The sequence below is a fragment of the Rissa tridactyla genome, chromosome 4 (genome assembly GCF_028500815.1).
Source record: "Rissa tridactyla isolate bRisTri1 chromosome 4, bRisTri1.patW.cur.20221130, whole genome shotgun sequence".
Taxonomy (NCBI): Eukaryota; Metazoa; Chordata; class Aves; order Charadriiformes; family Laridae; genus Rissa; species Rissa tridactyla.
In genome coordinates this window covers 41,713,712-41,731,058 of record NC_071469.1, presented here as the reverse complement: position 1 = coordinate 41,731,058, position 17,347 = coordinate 41,713,712, and the positions used below count along the sequence as shown (strand labels likewise).

Genomic DNA, 17,347 nt, shown 5'->3' with positions numbered 1-17,347 from the left:
GTGTGAACCATAGTGTCACAGCATCTGAAACAGTTTAAGGCTAGAAGTGAGAACACCAAACCTTACCACCATGTAGGGGACTTCCATGAAATACTGCAATTCCAGTTAACTCTCACCAGAGGCATCAGCTTAAATTAACCGGCAGAAAAACAGAGAGGGAGGGCAGGGTGGGGTGACTTTGAGTACCTGAAGAAATCACATGGAGGAATTTCCTTCCCCACAGTACAAATCTGTTGAGAAACAGCATTAGCTGCCTCATGATCAAAGGATACCCTTAGTGTGTACAGGTCTGTTGACGTACTGCCCCCAACCCTCCTGTAGTTCAGCAGCTTCCGACAGCTCTCCCAGAAAGTTTGACCACCCACGCGAATAATTAAACCCATCTACCTGTCATGAGATTGTAGTTGCTGTGAGTGCTGTTGCATTGCTGGCTGTCAGGCCCAAAGCGTATCTTTGCCCTCAAATCCTGGAGCTTTGAGTGAGCTGGACACCTCTGGAATACGAGATGGAAGCAGGGAAAGGACTTCTGAGAGATGACAGAGGCAGCAGACGAGCGAGGTTTGCTCCTGTTAGGAGGCAGGAGAACATTGTACTGACCTTGAAGGCAATGGATCTGAATCCCAATGTGTGTCGTTGACTTGTGTTTTGGTGGTGAATCACCAAGGGTGGGGCAGAGGTGTTGTTCTCTCCTTGGGGACAATTACACAGGGAATCACTAGTGGGGGTATGTCTAGGGCTCAAAGAAGCTTAGCTGTGAATTGCTAAGTACTCTGGAGAAAGGCAGATAGAGAACAATGTGATTGGAATGAGAAAACTAAATGAATGAGAGGTACTTGCTGAGAACCATGGGGCCTTGGTTTTTCCCCCTAATGTGGGGCTGGGGCTCGGTTTCTTGCTGCAAGGCCAGTACTTCAACCAGGACTTCTCAGTCAGTGGGGATGTCTTGGAGGTGGATTGAAATTTATCTCATAGTTCCTCCTCCACTAACTGGTAGGAAAAAAAAACGTTCAGCCTTGCTGAGACAAGCCAAGGGAAAGAGGAGCTGTTTTCTGCTTCCTGCTCTTTCCCTGCTGATGTCTCTACTCTGCCCCTGCTCCCCCCCTCCCCCTCCCCTTTTCCCTCCAAAAAACAGAGCACCTTGGAGCCTACCTCCTCTCACTGCCTATTTCAAGTGGATGCTTCTGGTCACACTTGGAAGCCATCTGACCTTTTTAAAGCAGTGCTGCCTTTAATGGAGTATGGCTTGAAGTGAAGAGAGAAGCAGTGTTCTTCCCCATGCATGTCTTTTCCTTCCCTCTTGGCATCTAGGTATCTGTAATGATGATCCCCAATGCCAACAGTGTAGCAAAGCAAGAGATTTGGCATGAAAGAGGATGTTGAACCATCGTGTAGGTCCTGGTGGCTCCGAAGCACCATATCGTTGTCTAGAACAGGAAAGAGGCAAACAGTTGTGGCAGGCTCTTCCCTTGGCCACGTAAAGGTTGTGTTTTCACCAAAACTCTGGCATTTGCACGAGGAAGTGATTGTGGAGTAATACCTTGGTTTTCTGTTTCTAGGAAAACCCCTTTTACCAGCTATCTTGTGCTTCACTTGGCCTTAGAAACAATGACATGCTTTCCCTGTAACAAGGTGGTGGAACAGTAGCATGCCCAAGGTTATCTGACCTCCTGTAGACAGAACATGGAGAATGCCTGAGGACTATTGAGGTAATATTATTTGGTTACCTCAGGCAGTTTCTTGTGTCAATTAAAGGTATTTTGTGTTTATATTTCTGCTTTCATATGGAGGGATCCCAAATTGCTCAACAAATTGGGCAGGAGGATTGTTTTATCTGCTAAGCAAAAGCAAGTGCTTGTAGGCACACTGTGTTTGGCAGCCTGTAGTCCTGTGAGATATCGCAGGGCAGGGGATGATCAGGGCGAGGGGATGCCTGTTTTGAGCAGGTTTGGGGCTGGCACAGTCGGCAGCAGCATGCCTGGCCCATCAGGAGGGTTGTGCCACTCTTGGGGAGTGTGCAGTGACTGAGGTGTGAGTGCCCGGGCGCTGAACATTGTCAATGCTGGAAGGGTGACCAGAGAGAGTTTGTGTGGTGCTCTGTTGGAAACACAGGCTCTGGAGAGCCATGTGGTCGGCACGGCTGGGATGCAGGAACTCAAAATGCATGCTTTTTTCAGCAGGAGCACAGCTGCTGCAGAAATCACAGCCTGCCTTCCTGCACAGCCACCAAGTAGCACCATGCACTGGGGCAAAGCCTCCCTGGGGTGGCCTGTCCAGGGTCACCTCTGAGATGCTTCAGTCAATGTGCCCAGGCTGGGAACATCGCTCCTCTTTGGGAACAGAGATAGGTTGGTGGGCTTTACGTCATGCTGTGGCACGGCTGCCCCCACCACCCCCGGCTCCCACAGCCCTCTTCAAGGAGCCCGCTTGGATCTGAATGTCAGCTATTGCTGTGAGGCTCCTGCAGGGTTGTCGTGTCTCACCAGCGCCCTGCCATTTAAAGCATCAACCTCTTGCTAACCCCTTAGCAGCTGTGGAAATATTGACCTGTTTTACCTGTTTGCGGCAGCTGGGCACACTGTCCCCTCTCTGTAACACACACACCCCCAGTGTATGCTGTGTGCAGGAGGGGGCGAAAGTGGTGGTGCCGCTGTCTGCTACACTCATGCTGCCTATACTGTCCCCAATGAGGACCTGCTCCTAAACCCTGGTGAGTACCTCTGTGAACTGTGGAGACTAAAGTTCCATCTGTAAAGGTGGCAAGGTCTTGCTCACAGCCTGCTCGTAAGCTGACGTCGGGGCCTGTGATGTGGGTATGTACCCATCTCAACTTGTGTAATAAGCCTTTACTCACCCAAACCTCTCTCCAGAGACCACAAGAGTCCCTTAGCAACTTTAAATTGCTTTTAGCCCTGACCAGCCTGAGAATCTACAAGGAAAAGCTTTTTTACAGTGAAAGACAAACAATTTGGAGTGGATATATGTTAGATTGTGCTATTTCTAGGTGCAGGAAGGTGACTGGGAACAGTCAGCATGAGTTTACCATGGCAGATTGTGCCTGACTAACCTGATTGCTTTCTGCGATGAGAAGCCTGAGTTGGTGGCCATGGAAAGAGCAGTGGGTGTCATTTATCTTGGCTTTTGTTTTTTGACGTGTTCTCCCATAGTGTCCTTACAGCCAGATTTGGGAGATATGGCCTTGATAGGTCACTACAAGATGGATTAAAAAACTGTCTGGTCTGTCAGGCTGAAAAAATAGCAGTCAGTGATTTGAGGTTTAATAGTAGCCAGTTCCTAGTCACAACCTTGAGGACTCAACATAAGGCAGCACCTTCATCTGCTCCAGGGATGATGGGGTGACACACACCCCTGCCCCAGGGAGCCCAGTGGGACCATGGTCTTAGGGGAAGGTTGGTACACTGGAGTGTGGGTTGCTGGCTGGAGGGGCCTCAGCGTGCAGCAGAAATGGGCCAACAGGGGCCTTGGGAAGCTGGACAAGAGAAACGCAGGTCCGGCGCCTGGGATGGGGTCAGCTGCTGCCCTGGTGTGGGCTGGGGGCCAGCTGGCTGGGAGCAGCTCTGCAGGGAAGGAGCTGTGCTGCAGGGAAAAACTGCTTGGTTCGTGCAGTTTAAACCAAATCGGGGTTGAAGTGGTGCATTGATTTATCAGCATCGTGTAATTAACCAGCAATCAGTGAACTGTATAAGGAGGATCAATACCAGCAATACAGTGGAGAAACCACAGTGTTGGACACCTATGCGATGCTCATGTTCAACTACAAATTTCTAAGTGCCCTTCTGTAACTGATCCCCAAAAGTTATGCTCACGCAGGCAGTTACATGCCCCCACGGTGTTCCTGTGTCAATGGCTGGTGCTGCCCAGGGTTGGCCCCATGAGACCCCACGGACCTGGTGATCCCTGCAGATGTGAGTCAGCAGCATAGCAGATCTTAGATGTTCATCTCGTAAGTCACCCCTACTGACTTGGGGTTTTGCAGGCAGTGGCAGAGGTTTGTTCCCTATAAAGATGGAAGTAGCTCTGGCCCTCATTGGCGTGTCAAAAGAAGGTCTTCCCAGCATGCCCGCCTTCTCCCCTGCTCGGGGGGATGTCCAGGCGAAGGTGGTGAGCTAGTGTTTCCCACCTAAGGTATGTTTTGAGCTTTTTTTTTTCCATCTGGGACAGATGCTGACCAGCTGAGGTGTTGGTTATTAGACACATAGCAGAGCTCCTGGGCAGAGCACAGCCCCGGGGTAGCAGCTTATATCCCAGTCCTGCAAGTGTCCTTCTTGCTGAACCTCCTGGGCGGCATTAGAGGATGTCCCTTTGCATGATGGCTACCTGTGATACGTATTCATCACGTGTTGTTGATTCTCTATCTACACAGCAGTATGCAGACATTGTTGGCTGCTGGAAATGGCCAAGGACATATAGTAAAAGTCTGTCCTGGTGATCTATTGCTTTAACCTTTGGGTGGTATTTCTAAATTTTACGAGGCCAGCACTGAGGTTGCAGGGGCAGAAGCAAGTGCCACCAGGCTATGAAAGTGAAACTAGTGTGAAACTAGCTGGGGCCCAGCGGCAGTGACCCCGGAGCAGGTTTCTCTTCCAGACACCAATGTTGTAGCAGATTTGGCAGAAAGGGAGGAAAAGCAGGAGAATCATTACAGAAATAATAGTAAAAAAAAAAAAAAGTGCTAATGATAGGGAGGGGAGAAGCACCATCTTATTGAGATCTCAGTTATCATGTATTTCATGTGGAGTAACACAACAGCCAGCCTGGCTGTCTTTCAACCGTGATGTCTGGTTGAATGTCTTCTTTTTTTCTGTTAACGTTCCATTTTAAATGGAGTAGTCCTCGGAGGGCCTGAGCTGAAGCCTGTTACATGTGATAGAACGACTCACAGTTAGAGCGGGTGGAGGGAGTTGCGTTAACCATCTCTTTGCTAGTATTTGCTGTTTTTTTGGCAAGGTTGTTTTGATGTCGTTTTAACTTGATCAGTGGGAAGAACAGAAGCCATGCAGTCAAGGCAGCTTACTTAAAGCTTCTCTTCTCAGGCAGTCCAGGTGTCTCTAGATGGCCATGTGCCATGAGGACATATTGGTAAATAGCCATGAAATTGGGCTATTTACATGAGATTTTAACCAAGGTTTGCCAGGACTGGCATGCAAGTAAGCGCTGAAATATTTCAGTCCTATATGGAGTAGAAGGACTGCCCTTTCGTAGCTGAGAGGGAGTGGAGATTTCACAGGCCCACAAGATGAATTTGTGAAATATTCTTTGGGAATGTCAATTTTTTGGGTGGTGTTTCTTTGTGAAAAATGGATAAAAGGGCAGATTAAACCCCTTTGGCTGCACAGCATTTTTGTTCCTTGCAGTAACTTGGAAGCAAAGAGAAAATGCAGTAAACAGTAATCCCTACCATTAGGGGCCTTTCCTGCAATTGTTCCTTCTTTCCCTGGGTTTCAGTGGAAGGAGGAATTTGGCTTTTCCATTGGCTTTCTTTGCCTGGATGTAGATTGGGAAGTTTCCTCTCAAGCCGCTGTGGCTACATACTTCAGTCATCAGAGGGGTTAATTTTTAGTGATCAGGGTTGGAAATGTGACAAAGGAGATTAGATCTAGAATCCCATTTTGCTGGTGCGCTGATAACAGGATCTTATCAGCCTGCCACTCTTATTTGATTACTAACACTTGCTACAGCAGAAACTGAGAGGGATAGATGGGAAGTGGCTATTGATTGGTAATCAATAGGGATGGAGGTGCTTTCATCAGCACCAGGGAAGGTGGCACATTCACCTGCTAATGGCAGCCTGAAAATCCCAGAGGGGATGCTCTGGGTGCTGGGCATTGGCATGGCAGCTTGTTGTGCTGTCGGACCAATGCAAGAAGAGATCAGTCTTGAAATTAGTGCTTTTGGCAGTGGCCCTGTGTAAGCTGTGCCATCCGGTGACAGAGCCACCCACGCTCCCGCCTAAGGTTAGCAGCATTGACTGAATTCATCCAACACGCCCTGGGAGGATGGAGAACAACTGGGTATTGTACAGTGGGGCTGACTGTGCTCCCTGTTTGAATACTGATTTTTCATTAAACAACAGGGGCTTGTGCAGTTGGGAATAGGACCAAGCCTCCATTTTTCTTGAAAGAAGCCAGATGGAGTTTCATATTCCTTTTTTTTTTTTCTTTCTCTGTATATACTCCTATATGCATTTTTTTATCTCCTCTCCTCTGGCCTTCCTTCATTTCTCAATTTGCTTGTGCTTTTGCTTCCAAGCGCACCTCTGTTTCATATGCTTTAAAAGTCCTTGGAGAAAGGAGCCAGGATTGGCAAGTAATGCAAATATAAGAAAAGCTGAGGAACATCATACATAATGTCGATGTCACCTCCAGTAAGTGAGTTTTAGGAGAATAGAAAGGGCAGTCTCTCGTACAGCCCCTTGCAGTCAGCACGCTGTGGTGGATACAGACTGGGGTGCAGATGGTTCCTAAGTTCCTGGTGACTAGAAACCTGAATGCTGTGGGTAGATCATCACGTTCCCTTCTGCTCTTTCCTGAATTAGACTTGGTGCTGGGCAGAGCCAAGCAACCTCCTGCCATCCCTAGTTAGCTGTGCAGAGCACGGAGTGGTGCACCCAGACGCAGGACCATTAGTGGCAAATTGGGACATCGCTGGGCCCAGCAAAATGGTGTTTAATGCTCAGTAAGTGTAAGCAGGACAGACATTTGATGGCACTTTTGGCATCAGGCAGGGAACATAGCTTTGTTTTGCTCTAGCAATTGCTGAACTGTGTTCAGCCATGGGAACCGCATGAAACAGAGACTTCGGACGCCGCCAAGTTTCTGATATAGATGTTCATGAACACCATGTGTTGCAGCCCTTCCTGCTTTGCTTCTCCTTAGGCTGCCTTCCCACTGTTAGGGTGTATTGGGTTTGCGTGGCAATGTTTTGGTAGTGCGGGGTTACAGGGGTGGCTTCTGTGAGAAACTGTTAGAAGCTTCCCTCATGTCCAACAGAGCCAATGCCAGCCAGCTCCAAGAGGGACCCACTGCTGGCCAAGGCTGAGCCCACCAGCAATGGTGGTGATGCCTCTGGGATAACATAGTAAGAAGGGGGAAAAGGTACAGCACGACAGTAATAGCACCGAGAGAGAGGAGTGAGAATATGTGAGAGAAACAGCTCTGCAGACACCAAGGTCAGTGAAGGAGGAGGAGGTGCTCCAGGTGCCAGAGCAGAGATTCCCCTGCAGCCCCTGGTGAAGACCATGGTGAGGCAGGCTGTCCCCCTGCAGCCCATGGAGGTTAACGGTGGAGCAGATATCCACCTCCAGCCCATGGAGGACCCAATGCTGGAGCAGATGGAAGCCCAAAAGAGGCTGTGACCCAGTGGGAGGCCCGTGCTGGACCAGGTTCCTTGGCAGGACCCACGGCCCCACGGAGAGAGAAGCCCATGCTTGGAGCAGGTTTGCTGTCAGGACTCGTGACCCCGTGGAAGGGACCCATGCTGGAGCAGTCTGTGAAGAACTGCAGCCCATGGGAGAGACTCATGTTGGAGAAGTTTGTGGAGAAGTGTTTCCCATGGGAGGGAGCCCACGCTGGAGCAGGGGAAGAGTGTGAGGAGTCCTCCCTCTGAGGAGGAAGGAGAGGCAGAAACAATGTGTGATGAACTGACCACAATGCCCATTCCCTATCCCCCTGTGCCGCTTGGGGTAAGGAGGTATAAAAAATTGGGAGTAAATTTGAGCCCTGGAAGAGGGGAGGGATGGGGAGAAGGTGTGTTAAGATTTAGTTTTCGTTTCTCATTATCCTACTCTGATTTGATTGGTAATAAATTAAATTAATTTTCCCCAAGTGGAGTCTGTTTTGCCCGTGACAGTAATTGGCAAGTGATGTCTCTTTCCTTATCTCAACCCATGCGCCTTTCATTATATTCTCTCTCCCCTCTCCAGCTGAGCAGGGGCAGTGATGGAGTGGCTTTGGTGGGCACCTAATGTCCAGCCAGGGTCAACCCACCACATAGGGTTACTTTTTTTCTGTAGTAGACTGTGTGGGGCTGAGTGTGGCTACACTGTGCCCCAGTCATCTGTGCCTGTGCCAGCTGCCCGACGCGGGAGCTCGGGAGGATGCACACTGAGGGGATCTGCAGGGTGAACCTCTGTTCTGCAGCATCCTGAGAGGAGCTGCTGGGGGGAAGTGTGTGGCATGTCTGACAGAGGGTGTTTTCATGCAAAATCCTTCTCTGGGATGGAGAGCTGTGTGTCTTCTCTTGCATTCTCCATTTAAACCCAAGAGAGGCTATTTTAAAAAAATAATAATCTCGTTAAGAGAATATTCCATTTGCATGATTAAGCCCTAGAAGTCAATAATGCCAAGCAGAACATTAATTCTGCCCCCAGTGTGTGTAGTTATAAAATGATATCTAATTACACGATTACAAACTGTTTATCTGATAATCAAATGTATTCTCAGTGTCTTCTACATGCAGAGCTTTATGTGTTGAAACATCTTGTCATATTTTTGTAGTCCGCTGTACTCTCACCAGTTTAATTGTCCTGATCCTGCCATGTGCAGCTGAATTGACCTATGCCTAATTCTCTCCTAATTTCTACCAAAATGGTATACATCAGAAGATGCTCCCTTCACGTTAAGAGACGCTGGCGTAAACCAGGCAAAATAAAATAAGGAGTTTGTCCCTTGTATGGGGATTGTCAGCCCTTCTCAATTTGTGGCACCTTAAAAATATTCTAGGGGGGATATATGACCCCCTTCAGAAATATCTTTGTTTTATAATGTATGGCAATCTTGTTTTTTGCAGTAACCTTTCGTGAATCCCTCAGGAGCAGTCCGCGGTCTGCCATCAAAATGGCAGGCTGAAAGCCTCCGCTCTAAGCCTTTTAGGCAAAAATTCCCTTCCAAGTCAATGGCTGTGTATTATGCCATTCACTGTCCATTAGCACTCCACTTTGGAGGGTGAAACAGTTAACTTCGGAGCAATTTTAGCTGCAAAACTTAGGTGGCCTAAATATGCCTGCAACAGTTCTCTCTTATTATGTGCTGTTATATTTATTTTCTAGTATGTTGTGCAAGAGCAGTGTACTAAACTCTTTTGCTCATGAATGACTCTGAGAAGTTCTGTTTGTAATACATGAAGAGATTCACTGTACTGAGAGGTATTGCACTTATTGATATAATGTGGCTTTGTGGTATTTAAATGACGAGATGTGGTTATATTGTTGATGTCTGCATTGTGTGTAAAGAGAAAGAATTACATTTGGCTAAGCATCTCTGTCACGCCATGGGACAAAATTAATTCTGCCATCATAGTGTTCTCCTTCATATTGCCCCTTAATTTGGTTGATGTAGTATGTGTGCCAGAATGCTGTTGAGCTAAGACTGCAAACTCAAGCATCACTTTCTGTAGCAAAAATCAAATCATGCTTTTTAGTAGGGATCTTTTTTTTTGTCTTTTTTTTTGTTTTTAAATGGCTAACTGCAAACATCTTTCTCTTAATTTACAATTGCAATCAAGAAACAAGCGCTTATCTTAGCTCAACAAAATAATAAAATAACATCCAAATGACAGTGATAGGCTGACATGTGGAAGTGTTCTCTGCTGACCAGAGCTGGCGGGGTAGAGCGTGGCCGTGGTGGTTCATAGCCATTTAAACACCCTGTAGCTGTATCGGTAGCAACTGTATGTTTGGAGTGGTTGAGTCCAGGCTATGGCCGTGCTGCTCTCCAGGAAGCTCATGGTGGCTCTGACCTCTGCCATAGCGATGGACGTGAAGTTTCTAGTAGTTGTTAAAATATTTGGTTCTTAGCATGGAGACGATAATGAAAAGGAAAAAGTTCCTTGAAAAAGAAACAAAACCGGAGCGTGGTGTCAGTGCTGGGTTGTCAACTGCTAGGTTGATGGCTGTGCACTGAGTGCATCAGACTCGAATCTCTCAAAACCAGGCTGGGCCAGTTGTATTTTTATTGACTAAGGGATTGTCTGCAGGTGTTAGTAAAAGTCCATTAAATCCTTGTGTGGGTGAGCTCATTCCCGGGGCCTTACTCTCTAGTCTAATTGCCTTTGCAGGAAGATTAAGCTAAACAGAACCGAGGTCATGTTACTTCAGAGCGTGAGCATCCACACAGGGCTTTCTCATGCCATAACTTCCCACTCCTAATTAATTCAGCTTAATTTTCTGGAGCATCCCCAGGCAAATGAGCCCTTCCTGGTGTTGCTGGATTGCAGTTTTCTTTTGGGATGTCTGAAGTATGTGTCCTTCCTCCTGCTAAACCTACAAGACTGGGGGGAGTGAACAGGCTGTGGTAAGTCTACAGTCCTTTGAAGAAACCAACAAACATCACTTGGAACTGCTGTCCAGGACTGTGCAGTCATACCAGGGCACCCAGTAGAACCCCCCTGAGCCCTGGCAACGGCAGAGGTCCTCGGCAGTGCTAGCCGCGGAGCACCTGGTACAGGCACAGCTTGGATTTTAGCCTGACACGGGTCTGTTATGTTGCACTCCCAGGGCAAAATCCACCTTCACTGGCAAAAAAGGAAGTCAACACTTTGGACTAGCCAGGCTTGGTAAGCTGGGAGCGCTCGCAGGGCAGCTGAGGCAGCTGCAGGTAGGAAAATCTGTTTTAAATCTGTTGCTAACATGCCTGTGGCTACTGCAGACCTGCCTGGCCGGTTCCCTCTTCCAGCCATTGCTTTGTGGCCTATAAGGTGGGGGACACTGGCTGCTTCTCCTGGACCTGCCTCAGGTTTGCTGTGCAGTGTGGGGAAGACACATCACTGCTCTATGCCTCAGTTTCCCCACATGCAAAATGGGGGGTAACGTAGCAACCATTACCTCTTCTAATGCTGTGTATCATGGAAACTCTCTTACCCTGGGTCTTGTCCCTGGTCACTACTTGTTGCGCCTCTCTGTTCCAGGGAGGCCCAGAACTGAGCATCTCTGCCCTAATAAGGCACGTGTCAGAAGAATCAGAGTGATTTTGAATATGACTGGAACTGTACCAGATGAGACTGCTGCCTTAGCAGCCTGCCCAGCCGCAGGTAGGGATGAAGCTTGAAGGCATCTGTGCTGCATTCGGTGCCAGGCTTCAGCAAAGCTCCGTGTGGGATCAGGTCCTTGCACATATCCAACGGCATGGGCTGAGATTAGGAGAATGCAGAATCCAAAACTCATGTAAGGCAGGGCATCTTCAGTGTCATAGTCCACACAGGACTGAGCATTTCTTCCTTTTGGGGACCAAATAGATTTTTCAAGTACATTCATTGAACTATACATTAGCTCACAGCTTAGCATCTTTCATTAGATATGCGGAAAACTATCACTTGGCATTGGACTGAATGGAGTGAAATTACCTGCTGCATTACCCCCCTGGGTCTAATGTATTTATTTATATGTTAAACACAGAAGAACACTTTCTTTCAGATGGAAGGAAAGATCTTTAAAACTTAACTTTCAGGCATTGCCAGCTTAGCAATCTTCATACTGTATTTCTCAAAGAAAAGATGTTTGAACAACTATCTAAATGTTCCTACCTGTCTTATAAATCTCTCCGTGTGTAGTTAAAACAGATAATTTTTGAAATCTGTGCTACTTCTCATCACTTGCATGAGGTTGTGTGCTACTGTGAGGATCTGTACTTTCCCTACTCTCCCGGTATTGATACTGCCTAGCTTGGTTATGTCCACAGGCGTGAAGTGTCTCTTGGTAACTGGAGTGAAGTTAAATAGGCTGGTTCAAAGAGGTAAGGGGAGAAGAATAGTCTTTTCTTCAGATGGAGGCTTGATCAATAGGAGCATTTATTTGCTGAAGGACTGTGTTTGTGCTTGGTTTAAAATAGACAGCTGGACAGGGTAAGCAGAGACTAATGTGGCAACTTGAAGCCTGTGAAAATCCTCGTAGGGTTTGGTGTGAATTCTCCTCCGGCAGAGAGAGGTCCCCCTCCAGCCTGCTGGAAAGGGCACAGCCCCTGACATCTGTCCCTTCCCCATCAGGTGCTGGAAGAGCGGTGGGGAGTGGTGCCATGGCTCCTCCAGGCTCGGTGGCTGGCTCTCCCACCATGCTGCTGGGATGCTGCTAGAGGTGGGCTCAGTAGCTGTGGGAGAGCTGTGGACATGATGTTGACTACATGGCATGGTGTGCTTCCCTAGCGGTGCTGTACACGGAGCCACAGGGGACATGATAGATACATGACTTAAAAAAAAAAAAAAAAAAAAAAAAAAAATTAAAAAATTGTTCTTTCCCTTTCTCCACCAAGTTCTCAGCTTCAGTGTTATCCAAGGCCCGGTCTCTCTGTGTGAATCACCTCTGTTTGCGCAGGCAGCATGGGTAAGCTATTCTCAGTCTTCCACAAACACGATAGCTATGGAAAAATAGACTGGGATGCCTTCTGGCTTGTCTATCAGCACCAGGCTTTCCTGTATAATTACAAGGCCTTTATTACTGGGAAAAGCAGACAAGACCTTGTCTGACTCTCAGATCCTAGGCTGGGCTTGCAGAAGTGGCAGTTATATAAATAAATATAGAAATCTTTTGACTTGAAAACTGAGCCTATTTCATATGGGAACCATTGGGGGTGGTGGGGGGGGGACAGACACCCAAACCAAAAACCAGCAATGACAAAAATCCCCAAATTACAAAGTTCCTCTAACATTAACCACACTTTGGGGAGGTAAATATATCTCCCGCTAACATTTAAAGTATCTAATTAGCAAAGCCAGGCAGTCACGAAGGAGACTACCAGCCATCTCTGAGCTAGACACGTGTGACTTTGCTGGCAGTGTTTGCAAGGTCACCCCTTTCCTATCTTTCCCACCCCCAAAACTGGCATAGCGGGGAGCATCTGCCATCCATTTCCCCCTGCCAGGCAGTGACAGGAAAGGTGCGCCGGGAAGATGAGAAGCATGACTGATGGCAGCGTAGCTGTGCTGAATTATTGCCTCTTCTGTGGGGAGTGGAGATTTGCTTTTGGGATGCTGGACTCTGAATCATCTATCTCTTTCTTTTAAAGGTGAATTGAAGAGCTTTGCATGGGGGAAAAGATTTACCAATTATTTAAGAGCATAGTAAGCTTTGAGCACAGCTACATTTGCTTACTGAAAACGAGGACCAAAAATCACTTCCTCCTTTATTCTCTGCCTGATTTTTGGTAGTTGCTTTTGTCTAATCAACAGTACCAAGTAAATCAGTGTTGGAAGGGGTTACTGTATTTTAGTGCTGTGCTTTCCAAAGTACCCTGTGTCCCCTCCTGTAGTCCTGGAGTGAAGCTGTCGTCGTATCTTGAGAACTTTGAGATGGGACAGGGGGCTGGTCAACACAACACCAGCGTAGACCCTTAGGCCCACTTTATCTAGAGGCATTGAGGAGGTACTGGTTGGTTACATGCAGGCATAAAGGCTGTTTCTGTGTTGTCAGAAAATGCAGGTGTGAATGCACATCTGCATCTGAGGCAAGAATTGGGGTACAGAATAGCTTTTAACCGAGATCTGTGCATTGCCTTACCATGTGGAAATCCAGGCTTGAGTTAAAAGTATTTTCATGGTAACTGGTGGCTAATCTCAGGGAAGATCTGATTCTGTGGGTGTGAAAATCCCAAGCAGTAAAAGGACTCTTAGAGTATTCCAGCCCCAATGTGACGCCCTGCCAAGGAGGGAGCCTGCCTTGCAGCCTGCGTGAGAGCAGCAGCTTTGCTTTTCCGTGGCACCTTCTAGCATCCTTACAGATCTAACACCCTGTTTTGCAGATGAAACTAAGGCAAGGAGGCAGTTTTGTGAGGTTGAACCATGAAGCTCTGCAGAGGGAAGTAATGGGACCAAAGTCTGCAGTGCTTTTCTCTGCTACAAAACCCTCCCTCCTTCCTCCTGAAGGAACACGTTTTCCCTTTCCTTCTTTCTTTCTCAGGCTTAAAGTGTTTCTCTCCTTTCTCCTTAGATGCAAAAGCATAACCCTCGCTATGACATTACACCGCAAATGGCATCTGTCCAGGGAAAAGGTTGGCGGGTGCCAGCCTGGCCATGAGGAGCCAGTCTGGGTGCTGAGGGTGATGGAGATTTGTGCAGGGAGTGTGTTTCCCAGGGAATTTCAGGCTGCCTGTGTGTAGGTGCCAGTGCTGGGAGCGTGTGGACCTGCAGGGGCTTTGTGAAGGAAGCCAAGGAGCTGCAAGCCCTGCATAGTGCCTGTCCCGAGCTGGGAAGACCTGATCTCATGTTCCATCCACCCGAGGGCCTCAGTAAGGGATGCTGGGGGCTGGGAAGGAGGGACTGGAGTTCAGTTATTGACTGTCCCTCCTGCCAAGTAGGAGCAGAAGTAAGTAAAAGGCTCCTACAGAGGAGTTTCCTTATTATCTCCCCCTGCAGCAGTGCAAGGCACATGGTGACATGGGGACCATTCAGCCCCTCAAAGCCACCCTGCCCCAGGAGAGTGAAGTGCCTTGTCAGGGATGGGTGAAGTTTTGGGACCAGAGCAATGGTTATCACTGTGGCCTGTGCCTGAGATGCGGCGATGGGAGGAGGAAGGTGGAAGTGCTCGTGTGGCTGCCTCTTGGATCCCCTGATTGAGCATCCGTCTCCCTTCCCATCTGGCTGCCCTTCCACTCAGGCGCTTTAAAAACCCAGAGCCCAATACTCCCTCTTGTTTGAATTATCTCTCCTGCCCTCCCACTGGGGTATCACATGAGTGTGGGCTGACATTTCCCCGTCCAGCGGATGAATTGCTTGCTGCTGTTTGGTGTGGTCTCTCCCGGAGATCAGCATCCCCCCAAGAGCCTGCTTGGGATTTATTGAAGCACTGCCTGCCTTGGAGACTCCCCTGGATCTTTCCTTCTCTTTTGTTTTTATTGCTGTAATAAATCTTCCCACATCTCTCTAGCTGGAAGGGTGGGAGGGATGGAGAGGGGAGGTTTCCTGCCTAGTGCATTGCAGGCTTTTATTGACTGCCAGAAGTAGCAGTAAATCTGAAGTGGGAGGTGGGCTGGCATCAGTGAGCAGAGTGCTGAGTTTCCAGTGATCTGAGTTTCTGGGGATCCAGCTTGGTCCCTGGGGGATCACTGCCGCTCCACAAACCCACCAGCAGACAGAGCTCAGCTTCAAGATGGAGCTTGACTTACTGCCTTGGTGCAGCCAAGCAAGACGGGTCATCTGCTTCTCCAGGGCTTGGGTCGGTGTGTCTTTGCGGATCTTCAGCAATCTGGGAGCGATATAAATTTGACAGAAGAAAAAACCTACCCTGAAATGTCCTGGCCGGCACCGATGCGATGCTCGCCTGCCTGGCTTCCGGGGAGTTTCCAGCTAGCTGCTTTGTTTTAGCCAATATTTTATGGTGTGGTTTGTTTTTTGGTTTTTTTTAATCTACAGCCCCAAAGCCCAAACTATCTTTGTTATTAGGCTTAGTAATTTTTTCCTGTTAAAAAATTCTCTTCTGTGTTTCAAGAGCAGTGTATGCAGTCGGTGGGGCAGCTGCATGGCACGTTTCCCTGCAGCCTAGCGGGGTCGGCCCCAGCAGCCCCAAGTGCTGCAGCACATGGCGGCATCTAATTAGAGGTGATAGCAGCGCTGTGACAGCGATGAAACCTCTGTTCTTCCCCTGCTTCCGTTGGGATGTTTAAACTCCAGAGTGGATAGCCTGCAGGGCTTGTGCAGTCTCTGTTGTTGAAGGATTTAAAAAAAAACAAAAAAAAAAAAAAAAAAAATATTAAATGGCTGTCTGTCAGGGAGTGGCACAGGTAAAATTCATGTTGCCTGGAGAAGTTGGCCGCTAGTGCTGGCAAGGGGCTCTCCCTAACTTTTTTTTCCATGAGATTCCTGCCCTTTGGACCAGCGCTTCCTGCAGCATGGAGAGGGGACTGTCACGGCTGGAGCAAAGGCATCAGTGGTGGTGTGTCCTGGAAGGACGTGGACTGTGGCTTCGAGAGCACTCCAGAGTTGTGCTGCAGGGTCCAGCCTGGGCAGCTGGTGGGGTGGGAGAGAGAGGGGGCATGGTTATGTGTAGTACTGCACCGTGCCTCTCCTCCTGCACCATGGCTGGAGCACAGGCCCTGGATATCTTTTCAAAAAGCATTAATGCAGTCAGACCTCAGGGTCATTGCATGGATATCAACTCTGAGCATAGGTGTCAACAGTCCTTCCCAGCAGCGTCCAGAAACAGCATGCTGTATGATTTTGTAGTAAATGAGTACTTAATACCCATCGAAACACTGTAAATATTATTTGAAATACTTATGAATAGCTTTTTTTTTTTTTTTCAAAAAAATCTATTAGGTGGTAGATCTACTGGGGTTCTCTATGTAGATCTGCCCGCTTTGTCATATTTAAATGTGAGGCTGCAGCATAACGTTTGCCCTTCTTAACTTTAGCACACGCATACACAACTGCATCCCCCTCTGATTTTCTTTGAGTTGCTTTCTTGGGCTGCTCGATAAGCATGTGATGATAGGGGATATGTGTCACCTGGATTCCTCTAGGCTGGGAAGAATGACGATGGTCTCTTATTTTTGCCATGGCCCATCAGACTGTGTCAACAGGGTGAAGTCCAGGGATCCCTACAGCTAGCACCATCCTGCTGTTAGGGGGAGGCTAGAGTGCTGTCCTCAGTTGCTGGTATATCATAAAACCTCTAGCCTGCAGTCCAGGTCAGACAAATAATAGAGAGGTCTGCCTGTAAGAGATCCTTTCCTTGGATTTCTCAATGAATGTAATTTGCCACCCACCCCACCCCCTTAAGTCCAGCAGGTTTGATAAGAATCTCCATCTCTTGGCTTCTGTGAGCTCTTCCCTGCTTTCTTTTAAAGGGACCATGGATCCTAGCTCCATGTGATGACAGAAGTGGTTGTGGGCCCCCTAGCAATGACAGTCACTTCTTCCTCCGCTGTCATTTAAATGAGCCGTAGAGGCAAAATGTTACTCTAGCAAAGAGACTCTCTAACACTTAAACTAAAAAGCCCAGCTTTTATAACTTGTGGCGTGAAAGGTATTGATGTAGCTTATATTTCATCCTTTGGGCTTTAATTCCCCTTAATTACCACCTTAGTTACCAACCTGGCTCCGCACCCATAACAAAGCATTCTTGCAGACCCCCCCATCCGTGGACAGGAGAGACCCACACAGAGGTCTGTGTCCCCTCCCCACCCTCCTCTCATTTGTTTTGCCCCACAGATAAATGCTGGACTATGAAGCCTGTATGCGGGCTCCGCACCTAGAAGGGACATTGCTATCTCTCTTGTGAAATTTGGATACTTATAGTAATTCAGCTAGAAGCAAAGAATATCTTTTCAAATTAGATTTCAGCACACTGACTGCATTCCTGGCCAGGATCTGGCAGTTTGTTGGCAAGAGAAAATGAAAAGAAATAGGG

General features: G+C 48.0%; 1 protein-coding gene across 4 annotated transcripts in view; it reads left to right on the top strand.

Annotated features, from left to right (window-relative positions):
• SLC8A3 (solute carrier family 8 member A3) overlaps window positions 1-17,347 on the top strand; it is a 117,311-nt gene that overhangs the window by 33,836 nt on the left and 66,128 nt on the right. The gene's annotated exons all lie outside the window — the stretch shown is intronic.